This window comes from Anser anser, assembly GCF_964211835.1.
Source record: "Anser anser genome assembly, chromosome: Z".
NCBI lineage: Eukaryota > Metazoa > Chordata > Aves > Anseriformes > Anatidae > Anser > Anser anser.
In genome coordinates this window covers 46786522-46799609 of record NC_139723.1, presented here as the reverse complement: position 1 = coordinate 46799609, position 13088 = coordinate 46786522, and the positions used below count along the sequence as shown (strand labels likewise).

The following is a 13088-nucleotide window of genomic DNA, read 5'->3' as shown; positions in this document are numbered from 1 at the left end:
GTAAGACTGACTTCTGTTCAGTTGCGAAAATGCATTCTTCCATCTTCATAAAATTGAAACAGCGACAGTAGAAGGTTAAAAAGCAAGTGCATTAAAATGAGAAGAGAAAGTAATGCAGAAGAAAATAGGAAGATGATGAGGGAAACCATTAGCATTTATTACAAATTGACTATTCACAATCCTGCAATTTCCAAAATTAAGACTCACTTGTAACAACTTATCACAGAAGACAGATTTACTATCCTCGTTTCACCCCCCCCTCCAAAAAAAAAAAAAAGTAACTGAAGTAACTGAAAGTGGAATTAGCAGCTCCATTGTGTCTCTTGTTGAATCCAGATTTAGGAATTAAAAACAAAGACATCAAAAGTCTTTCCCTGTGTCTAGAAACTGCTAGTACAATTAGCAACCTATTAAAAAAAAGCTTTAAAATGCCATCAGACATATTTTAGCAGAGAATGGAGATTTTCTTTTTAAATATTTAAAAGAACTGATGCCAGAAGAGGCAACATTAACTTCATCAGATTAAGTCTGCAGTTTGTCTTATGATTCTTCAGAGGAAAACTGCATTTGTCAAAGCTAGCATCTTTCATCTTGGCTTTTATATAGCCAATATTAAAAGTATTTTATAAGCAAAGTTCTTTACAAATTGCCTTCCTTACAAGTTGAATTGTAGTTAAATCACTGTTGTTTCATATCCAAAATACAGAATTTCATTAAAGTGAATAAAGCAGAATTTCGCTTTGCCACAATAAAAAATAAAATAAAATCCTCTGTGTGTGAAATTCTAATTCAGAAACTAGTGAACACAGAGAATTACTCATCAGGCAACAGTTTATACCTTAAATCTCAAAGTGTTATGTCATTGTTTACTAGGAAGAAAAAAAGGTATTTTTCCATCCTGGTTTTGGAGATGAATGAATAGAATTGACCTCTATAAATCAAAAAGAAAAAAGAAGTCTTAAGCAGATCAGGTCTGAAAGAAATAAGACCTAGTAGCAAAACTCATGTTGCTGAAGCAGCAGGCAGACTTTCTGATTTAGCTCAGGGCAACAGCTGGTTCCTCGCTTTCACAAGTGGAAAGCATATCTAACTACCTGCATTACCTCACAAGCCAGTGAAAAATGCACATTTAAAATAACCCCCCAAAAAGGGGCTGGTATTGACTGACATTTTCTAGAATGTTTTCTTGTTGCGTGTGAGGTGTGAGGTCAAATCTAGAAAGCCAGCCAGGCAATATATGCTCAACACACTTAAAACCAGTGAGAAGAGGTAGGAAAAAAAATAGAAGAAAAGGCATACAGTAACAATGTATCACCTTTATACCTTTATACCCTCTTGACTGTCAAAGCTTTTACCTTCAGGCACTACTCCAAGTTAAGCTACAACTTCCTCAGAGCTGACCTAACTTCCATCAGCTTTCAATGGGTCTGGCAGATACTACTCTGCTTTTCCTGCTTTGTCAGAGCTCATGGTGGTCCACATCTCTAAACATGTACAAAGTGAATACTGCATGAGAATGGAAGCAAGTGTGGAGACACAGAGGTTGCAAGTGGGTCACAAATAGCCAAAAACTCCACAGACAATTATCTGGACTGGCTCCTGTATTTGGAGATCCTGTAGCTCTGCTTGCCTGCGTGGGGGCACAAGTCACTGAGATACAAATATGTGATTCTGGTATTCACTTCTGCAATCACACAAGTCTTGAGGGAACCCCATACTAGTATGATTAACATTTGGTACAACGATTTTTTAAAGGAGGAAACAGTTTTATTTTATACAGAGGTCAAAAAGAGGAAAGAGACTTATTCAAATTCATTCACTTAAAGTTTTATATCTTTACAGTAAATAGCATTAATATTAATCTAAATGCTGTGGGATCTAATCCAAGACCCATATTTAGTTTCCTAGATATGCTGAACCAATTTACTTATTGGCAGCTACGCTAAGTACTTTAAGCAATCAAAATAAATTAATGCATTACTATAGAATATTTAGATTGAATTACCCAGCTTTAACAAGCATCTTCAACGTTTCTGGTAAAACTGACGTTCTTGTGGCCACACGAGTCAGTGAAAGAGACAGGGATCGACAGCAGGATCCTTACAGCCTACCACAGCTCACTTACAGATGGGAAATTCTGTAGCTCATGATGGTTCAGCATCTGGGCATGCCACGGTTGCTTTCCACTCATGACTCTGCACCGTAAATCAGATATGGGGTTATTCTGGGACTGCTCATTACGAGAGTGCTACTGCAAGTGGGGCAAGGGATGCAGAGGCAGGGGCACTGGATGGAGCCACAGCCCAGCACACTGGAAAGGAGGGAGGAATAGCTCTACCCTTTCTGCATAACAGCTCTGAACACCTCTCCAGTGCTATGCTTCATTTTGAAGTCTATTTATTACTATTTCAGGCCGACCTATTGGTCTTTAACAGTACAGGCCTCTGCTTATCAAGATGCTGTAAAAAAGAACATGAAATACAGCACACACTAACACTCAAAATGGCAAGCTTGCATCAGAACAGAAGAAATATTTTAAAGGGTGTGAGCCTTTCCTCTATTCTGTTACTGGCTGTGCTGAGGAAAAAAAAACTCTATGAAGTGCAGAAGAAAATGCTTTGCTCAGTTACTGATTTTATTTATAAACTGTAACAGTGCTGGCACCCATAACATATCATAACAGTGAAGATTTATCCTTGTTTCTTTCATTACATTCATCTGCTGATGCAGTGAGGCATAATTAGGAGACGGGAGATGAATACAGATGTCTGAATTTTGGGTGCGGTAGGGTTCTGGTTAAGCACATTTTTATTCAACCTTTCAAAGTATCTATGAACTCCAGTCTCTAAAGCAAAATTACTTCACAGTAAAAGCATGCATAACATTTTTGCTCATCGTAAGGATGAGATAGTTACTGTCCCTTCTTTACATGTATCTTACAGAAGGGATATTTTGCATTTTGTGCAGTACCACCAACTGCAGACCTAGAATTATGGCATTGTTTTCTGTTTGGTTCCACAGTCCCTTGGAACGCTTATTTTCAACAAGCGCTGTATTAACATCTCCAGAACTCTGCAGCTGGTATAACCCTGTCTCTGCAAAGGGGGTGTTCGAAAATGCTACTGAATCAGGAAGTCTGTATTCCACGGCCATCTCAGCTTCATGCAGCTGGACGACACGAGGTTATGTCAAATAATGATCCCATTTGATTAATTACACAATCCACACTGACGGAGAAAATTAAGACTACCCTGAGAAATTCAGCAAGTTTCAGAAAAACTTAAGTTCAAAACACATATGGGACCAGGTAGAAGAAGTCTAACAGTTCCTGTGTATTATCCTCCTCTTCAGCAAAATACAACTGGACAAGATCTGATGCAGAGAATATCCAAGGTGAAAAAAAAAAAGGAAAAAAAGGGCCTTGACATGATGAAAAGCTAATCACCAAATCTAGAATGGCCAAAATAACATGTTTAGGGGGGGGAAAAAGGAAAGAAAAAAATATATATATTTGGTACCTGCTGAGAACTTGACTGTTTTGTTTGAAGAATAATGACTTGATAAGGCCAATAGAACACTGGAGAAGCATCACTGAACAGATCTATCTTCAGGGATTAACCCTTACCTTAGAAACTAGTTTTTGACGATTCAGACTGCATCTCAACTGCGTTGTTCCCTTCATACCACTATATACAGTCCTAGCAAACCCCCTCCAAAGCATATTTGTTTAAATTTCCTCTCATCCCGCTAGTTTCATATGAGAAATCTAATTTTCATTCCTTTCCGAAGAGGAAAGAAATTATACAATCTAATTCTCATGTAGTTTCAACCAGTAATGCAAGACACAATGAAAAATTGCATTAAAATGTTGAGCAATCACTATTTGATTGCATTTTATGTTGACAAGGATTCTGTAGATGGTGTCTGTTTCAGTGCACCAAGACATAACACCTGCATGGGATGCATTCATAAAAGGTTCTTTTGTATTGCATATCCTAGTTAGCAGATGATAAATTAAAAAACAAACAAACAAAAAAACCACCTACTGGATCACACAAATGCAACCCAATCTGAATTAAGAAAGAAATTCTCTAAATAAGACTGACTTGAATAAAGAAAAAATAAAATAATTGTTGCATTTTTCTCATTTGTCAGATGTATAAAACACCACCCACAATGCTGATTCATATGGTATCATCAGACAGAAGTACACAGGAAGCTCTACAGGAAGACCACAAAAGATGACAGGCGTCGAAAAGGGACAGATACTCAGAAACATAGCAGTAAGAACACATACACCACTGGAATCAGGAAACGAGGGAGCGAGCTAGCTATTGAGCTACAGCTTCTACTATTAGAATTATCTGCTGGAAAATTTACTGTAGAATGTAAATTTCTTTCCTGAAATAGAGATGAGAAAAAAAATAGTTTTTCACAGGAGGGAGCTGTAGTTTAAAATATTTTGCAATGCAGTGGATGACTACACTGCTATAGCAAGGGCAGCCAGTGCAAGTCATTGTTTATCACACAAGAAGGACGTGAGCTACAAGGCTGTGCTGCCGTGCCCTGTTCTGATTAGGACAGTTTTATTTATAAATATTGCCCTGCTGAAGAACTTTGTGTTTGAAATCAAGCCTTTCACAATGAGTCTAATAATGAGATCGCACCATTTGTTTTCCTGGTCAGTGGCACTAGAACTACTGAAGAAATTCAAAAAATTCCAAGGCTCAGTTTGGAAACATGCCAACAGAAGTTTAGATTCCTCTGCAAGAGCTGGAAGACTTGGGTCACAAGCAGTAAATGAACTGTACACAAACATGGTATCATTACACAAACACTGAAAGAACGGCATTCTGTGAACTAACCAGCCCACACGAACAGACACGCTCCCTCTATATCACAAACGGCCCTTAGAAACTTCCTGCCGGTGGTTTAGGAACTACCTGCACCATCAGTGTCCTCCCTCGCAGAAATCCCTCCTTTATTGTCACTGTGCAGGCTCCTTTGCAACCTCTGACAAGATACGTACAATCACAAATTCCTCAATTTCCTCATAAATATCCTTAAACAACTTCCCTTACAATGAGGTTTGAATCATAACTCCAATTATGATATAACTCCAATCTTCTTTTATAAAATACATTTTATACTCTGCACACGACAGTACATAAATGTCAAACACACATGGTCAAACACTCTTCATGTCTTTTAGTGATGTCTCAGTCCAATACTGGTGGCATCTGCATTACCACCGAAGAACCACTTAACTTTTTTTGATGCAGAAGAGTTCTTTTCACAAGTTGTTTATGAATCAACAAGTGGTTGAAAAAACTCCATCTTTTTCACACAAGAGAATATCGAAGTTACTTTCTTCCCAAAATTGTTACTGCACATCTAAATCAAAAATTCCTTAAAATATTTTTTAATGTCATATCTCCTTCTGTTCTGTACCCTTCTTATTTGCAGACTACAGACCACAAGAAAATTTGTAATATCCAGAATGTTTCTGCACTGTTATGAGTGGCTTTATTTTCAATCCTTTATTTTTACTCTTAACTTTCAAAGGTCAAGGCAATATTGAAAAGCTCCAGCACGACAGAGAAAGTAAAAGAAAGGAAAGAAGGAAAACAAAACAAAACAAAACAAACCCATAAACTTTTGGGTTTATGGGAATAAAAAATTATAGCTCTACAGCAAAAGATTTCAGCTTTAAAGAAGCTGAAGTGAAGTTTGAATGAAAGCGGCTTTAACATATGCATAAGGTCAAAGGACAAAGTACAAAAATGTATGTAGTTTCTCAAACACAAATATTCCACCCCAGAAAACACAATTTTATCTGATTACATGGTTTTGTTTTGTGAATGAGGTTTAAAATGAAAAAAAAAAGAAAGAGAAAAAGGCTACCTTCCAAGAACTTAAAATTGCACAACATACTTCCCATTTGATTGGGACACATGCCTTTAAGAAGTAAGTTTAGTTTTCAGAGGCTTGTATAATGAATTATTCTGGCATGAGTTTTATTCTCAAATGGCGTTTCAACATATGCTGTTACAGTTTAAGACACAGGAATGGATTTTTTCATGGAATAGCATCTTGATTCATACAATTAATGAACAAAAAAACCAGAAGTTGAATAAACAACAACAACAACAAAGCTTCCAATAAAAATTATGTATTCTTTCCTGTTCCTGAAAAAGTGGACTGATAACTGTTACTACCTTTTCATCTACACTCCATTCGGAAGAAATATTGCACTAAACTGAATTCTCGTGCAGTTATGTCAGACCACCTCTTAAAACTCTTACATTGGGTACAAATCCTGTTTCTGCACAACTACAAATTGGTACTGTAGGCTGAGAGGTTACTTATTGAATCCTGCAGGTACAAATGCTATTGATTATCTCTTTAGTACACAGCAGATTTCCACTTTAAATGATCCTTGAAGGAGCCTTGAATAATTGGTGCTACTGTGTTTCTCCAGTTTCAAGCACCTGGAGCCAGGAGAAAAGAATAAACTACTAGGCTACCTCAAAAATAATCATAATTGAATAAAAAGGCACTAATACAAGCATGCACATAAAAATCTGATTTCTACTTTGTTCTGAAGCTCTTTACAAATACGTTATGACACAGTGTGGCCCTACAAATGATACGGTTAGGAAAACAAGTCTGCAGTCATACTTCCAAGGTCAAGCTGATGCTTTTCTTCTACAACATACATAGTAAAACCACTGTAGATTACAAATAGATACAGACTAGATAAGAAAAGTTTGACTAAACATTAAATCCCATCCCTGTGCTTTTATCTTTTTTGGATAAACAGAAATAAAATTTAAAAAAAAAATAGCCATGAAGTGGCACAATTAACCCCAAATGCCACAATAGGATTTATGAGGCTTACATAAGGATTATGTCAATAGCTTTTACTCCGTGGCACATCCCCCACCGCTCCCCCACCCAGCGTTTGGCTGGACTGGAGTCCAGAAGGGAAGCAGGTGTTCCCACAGCTTTTTCATGCTCCAGTTACCTTTTCACCCAATCTGTACAACTGCCAGCATTTGGTTGGGGGTAGAAAAACGCATAGCTGGATAAAGGCTAGAGACCACTTGCAAAAAGTATCGTCACCCATCCAGCACACCCATTTATCTGCTTGTAAAACCAACAACAGAGTGTAAGCTCTCAAACCAGTGGCTGTTGCTGGATTAAAAAAAAAAAAAAAATCTGAAGTAGAGAACACCTTCAAACACAAACTATTCAGGATGCATCCACATTTTGAAAACTTTCAACCAACACTCCAAACTAGCAAAACATGTAAGTGCAATCCATTATGACACTTCATCTAGAAATTAGCTTAGAAGTCTAAACAATGAAGGCAAATTTTAACTCTTGCCAATAGGTCACATGAGAAAAAAATGAAACGTCCTGAAAAAACCCTAACTGGCGTGAAAAAAACCTTCATTGCAACAGCTTTTCCATGGTATCACCCCTCCCAGCTAGGGCACACACCCCATAAACCCTCCTGCGTGATAGGGACTAGGGAAATTGAGAGACACACCACAGTTAGAGTAGTATTAGGAGGGATTAAAAGCAACTCTTTGTACCAGCTACCCTTCCAACTCAAGACTAAGCTCTGTTTTGTCACACTCAAGACTGTTCACAAAAGTGACCTGATCACAGTAAATTATTTTCCTGTTTATCCAATATCCTAAAACCACCATAATATTAAGTAATCTACAGTCAAGACCCATATACTTTTTAACACCAAAGCTGATACATACTACAGTATCCTGGTGTTTTGATTCTAGGAAAGAAATAAACCTGTAAAAATAAATTAAAATGTAACACAAATAATGTCATGCTTAGGTTTTGTTTTGCTAACCTTCTTTTCCAGAAACAAAACACTGGATTCTTGCCTCCTGCCTCACCTTAATGAAATCACCTATAGCGAACACAATGTCTAAGAGCAGAGCTACGTGGGTCCATACCCTGAGTACAGGCAGGTGTGACTGGGCTAACGAAGTGTGAACATGTAATCTGCTCAAAGTGTAGACTTCATACCTACTTCAACCAGGAAGAAAAAATGGGCAAAAGACCTTTCAAAAAAAGGAATGAGATGAGTAACTATCAAACAATACACACCACGATACAAAATAAATCGTAATTGAGGGGGCCAAACAAGGTGTTTTCTCAAAATTCTTGCTTAACATTAGCCTACTTTCTCAGCCAAAGCTGAATTTTATTGTAAGACAAAGCTTTCTTGCATCTCACTTGTATCAAATATAAAGCACAAACTGAAAGAGACAAAACCTGCAAAAAGGTCCATTTTTCTAAAGATTCTTTAATTCACTGCTGTAAACCTTATTTCATGCAAGCCTTGTGTTAATAGAAATTAACCATGAATGTATGAGATTTCACAATGTTTAAGTAGTTCTATGTAATATATATGGAAAACAACTGGATGAGTCAGAGTTCCCCAGAAAAGTCTGCTGGGGGAAAGATACGTTTTCATAACGTTTCAGAGGAAAATATTAAGAAAATACTACAATCTGACATTACTTCAAAAATAAATACTAGATAACCTGAGCATGTCTTTTATAAATTAAATTATTAGGAAGCTATTATTATTAAATATTTCCCTCTATAACAATATTAACATATGGTTACAGTTTTACGTTCTATATATTAAAATATATTATGTTAATATTAGAAATTGTATATATAGCTGTTGTTAATCAAGAAAAAAGTCAGAACCATTCCAAGAATATAAAATCTCACTTTTTACCTTAAAATAAACTCCAAAGCCCTATTACATACAAAAGTTGCCCTGAGCTTATTTCACTCTTTCCTTGTCAGAGAGCACTCACATGAATATTTCATTTCAGACATACAATATGCTCTGTAAGCAAAACAACTAAGTGAAAACCGTTATCTGAAGTAGAAGTCAGAAAGAAAAGAAACAAAAAAGCTACAGGATGTATGAGCAATCACAAAATCTACAAGAATCCGTAAGTATTATTAACACCCATTCTCCACAGTAAAAGAAATAGTAAAATGGTGGAACTGGAAGGATGAAACATGGACATCACACTCCACACAAGTGCTTTTGTATACAACATCACTTCCTGTTAGCAAAGGGCAGTTAATCACTTAAAACACCATATTTAGAAAATACCTTATCTTAGAACAAAATATAAAAGGAGGAAGAAATCTCACTGCACTGTAAAGAGAGTAGCTAAAATTGAATTTTCAAATTTACATTGAAATGAAGGCTAAGACAGTTTCCTATTTCATATGGGTGAAATTACCTATAATTTTACTGGGGAAAGGAAGGCTGTTCATACATCTGTAAGCTTACTTTTAAGAAAGATATTCTCAGTTCTCCATGGAAGCATGCAACCCTGCTCACCTATCTTACTCCTGATACACAATCATTTTCCCTATACTTGGAAAAGTATCTAAAACTGACAGTTCTGCTGGGGATAAAGTATGAAATATTTAAGCTGAATATAATGAGGAAACAACTTAGAAATCCACTGGAGCTCCCTCGTACTAGCAGTATTCAATTATCCCACAAGGCTTCTGTTTACTTGTTTTGTATACTGTTGAGTACCTGGAGAAGAACATCTCAGGGTACTGCTCCATTAAGTTCTACTGATAGTGCTAAGACACATTAATTCTTAACTAACACTATTAGTATAAAACCCTTTATCCCGTAACCTCCTTTAAGGCCTCTGCTTCAGGTTTGAGATGCTGAAGAATGGTTTGCGCAGATGGCATGGTTTGGGTTTCTCCATCTGCCTGAAAAACCACTTTATTATCTGTGTTCCAAACCAATAAGCATTTCATTTCAACATCCCAAGAACATCATTTCTGGTTTTGTTTGTTTTGTTTTTTTAAGTAACAGCAACAAACCACAAAAGGCCAGAAATTCCACACGTTCTGCTTCATCTGAGGGTCAATAAACCTCATGCCCTGCACATTCCTGCTCAGGATTGAATACTTCATATTCTTTGCATATCAGGTAAAGTATATGAAGGAGGTCCTTTCCTCCAACCCTTTTTTTTTTTTTTTTCCTAAAACATCAAATTTCACTGAAGAGGTCTAGCACATTTAACACCCCAACTGTTTACCCGAGATAAGAATTTACGTACTCTGGCTCCAAACCTGGTCCTGTTGTCATACTTCTGTCTGTACTTTTATTTTTTTCTCCAGTGGATCTGTCTGACTTGGAAGAAACAAGGTAGCAAGGTAAACAAGGCTTTGAAGACAGTGTCGGTATGAATCTGGACTTTAAAAGCATCTCCGACACCTGTGTATTTTCACTGTACAGCATTCCCCAAAGGAATTTCCCAATAGGCATAAATACTGAGACAACTTCAGCAGCAGAACCACTCATAGAAACTTAACAGTGAATGTCCAGGCCTACAATAAAATTTGTATTTATGTTTTCAGCCTCTTTAACAACTTTCTTGAAGCCTGTTCTTTTTCCTCACACTAGTTATCTTGTTATGAATATTTAAGAAGTCTCGCAGGAAACTATGGGCATGGGACTCAAGCAAGATTTCCTGCCTGTTAATCACTACTGAGTGACACTTTGCTGACACAGTCTACTGAACAAAAAAGCAACTTATATTTTGGTAGTTACAAGTGGAATAGTAAGGGGTAACAGTGGTAGAAGGTGTCCGGTATAGTAACATTTTATTGTTGTTCTTGTTTTTTACTATAGTAATAAATTTATCTGGTGGAACTTCTGAAACAACAGCAGAAAAAAAGTAAAAAGCCACCCGTGTATATTCCACACCTTCAGCAACATTAGGCATGCTAAAAAATGCTAGAAAGGGAAAAATGGAGACGAGGTTATCTCAAACAAGGGCTTCCAATCAGCTATGAAGACAACTGAGAACTGAAAAGATAAAAATTGATCATTTTCTTATTTCAGTATTTGAAAGGGATGACAGAAGCATAGATACACAGTTTGGTTTTCTGAAAAGATAGCTCATAAAAAATTAACATAGATTTTAGTGTTAAAAATGTGCATTTGAATGTCTGTGGTTGCACATGATTTACTACTGTACACTCACAAAAATTTTGCAGACAGGCACTTTTGAGAATTGCTTCTGAAGATTTCCAGAAAAAAAATGCTTTTCCATTTTTCATAAACTACTTCTTACTTTGAAATTCAAGAAGCATATGAAAACTTATCGACTTCTAGTTATTTTTAACAGAAACACAGCAACATTTACCCAAAAGGAAACTAAAAACCCATCCATAAGCCACCATTTCCTATGACAGACAAATTCCTAAGAGGAGAGATCACCCTGACACATTATCTTAAACCTCAGTAGAGTTCATATTCTGCAGTTTAACATGAAAAATAAATGCATTACATGTTACAGTGCCCTACCATTAGGTCTGAGGCATCACACTCTGAACACTATCAGTTAAATTTCTCATAACAAATCTTTCAAAAAGCCTGGATTACTATATGACAGGACAGTTCATTTCAGTCTCTGCCCTTATTGTTACATTAAAGACTATGAAACCAATAGCACTCTGTAAGAACTAACTTGCTAAACTTAAAACTTGCCTCTTCCTACGATTACTATATAAAATAATTCAGACTAGATGTTAAACACCAGACGAAGACCCCAACTGTCTAAATAACTGAACTTTTTGATATTAAAACAGTTCAAATTCCAGGAGTAGAGATTCAAAACACCCCAACTTTAGCAATTATCAATTAAAGGAAATAAAATTGGTACAGTAAGAGGGAAGCATTTCTACTGTAGCCCCGAAGTCTATCTCAAAACATGAAGAATTGGGGGGGGGGGGGGGGGGGGGGGTGAATGGTCACTTAACCCTCATTTCTTTAGGAACAACCACATCAGTATCAACAAGCTCTAGTTTTCTAAACTATTGTGCAAAACAAGTACTGTGCTAAAAATATGTTGTTACTCAAACTTGGAGATATTCTCTCCAGAGATAGGATTTCCTGATATGAGAATCAAATTAATAGGAAGTGCCCTTCCTGTGTTTTCTACACTGCTAGACTAATGAGTTTGTTTTCAACAGTCTTTCTGAAAGAAGGAAAGAAGAGAGAGAGAGAGAGAAGAGAGAGAGAGAGAAGAGAGAGAGAGAGAAGAGAGAGAGAGAGAAGAGAGAGAGAAAGAGTAGATTAAACAATGGATTGGTGGTCACTACTTTAGAGTAAATTTAGCTGGTATACAAAGTGTATGTGTAGTAGACCACCATCTTCTCCATGATGTTGTAGAAAAATTGATTTCCCCTGTATTTCCACACGGAATTTTTATAGGAATTCCCCTGAGACCCTGTCATTTGGTAACTTTTACTTTACATGCAGCCCTATTAAAACCTGATGGGAATGCTTCTGAAAGAACCAAGCACAAAGACAGACTCCCAGGGAAGTCATTTGTATTTAGAGAAAGTCAACAGCTCTAACCAGATGTGTACTATGCCAAAACTAACTCATTCCAACTGAAAAACACTATATACATTTAACACTCTTAACTTGAACTGTAACTATATTGCGTGTACTCTGTAGCATACTGCAAGTTAAAAATACCTTTTCTAGGATTAGGACTACATCAAAGTAACAACCAAAAACAATTCTGAAGAAAAATGGCTGTGCTTCACAACCAATTAACTTTTCAAGTCAGGTGCTCTGCATACAGCAAAAACATGCAGCCAACAAGCTGAAATATGCATACAAATACAGTTTTCTTTTTAATCCTAGTTACATATTTGATTTTGATTTCCGAGGGATGAGGGAAAATCAGACAGCTCCAGCACACAGTCAGACTAGGAAGCTCAACAGGCTCTTTTACTATTGTTTTTTCCAACATGCTCAAAACACTAACCCATCATTAAGTACAGATAACAATATAGATTTTGAAAGCCTGGATCCCCTTGACTTCCCACTGCATAAACCCAGGTTCCTGCAAGATTCTTGGGTTTCTGCAACATTATGTCACCAACGAGGGATGACCAGCTGCAATGACTGGCAGATTCCCACGGGGAAACAAAGCTTCTTTTATCTGATAATAAGCTTTATCTTTAATACTTCCAAA

At 36.8% G+C, this 13088-nt stretch overlaps 1 protein-coding gene and 1 long non-coding RNA gene across 2 annotated transcripts in view; one reads left to right on the top strand and one right to left on the bottom strand.

Moving 5' to 3' along the window:
- LOC310889452 overlaps positions 1-12429 on the top strand; it is a 47993-nt gene extending 35564 nt beyond the window's left edge. The window contains exon 2 of the long non-coding RNA XR_014576571.1: positions 3022-12429. This is a non-coding gene — a long non-coding RNA (uncharacterized lncRNA). The remainder of the gene's footprint in view (positions 1-3021) is intronic.
- The window catches only part of LOC310889451 (guanine nucleotide-binding protein G(q) subunit alpha), a 132089-nt gene that overhangs the window by 73700 nt on the left and 45301 nt on the right, over positions 1-13088 (bottom strand). The gene's annotated exons all lie outside the window — the stretch shown is intronic.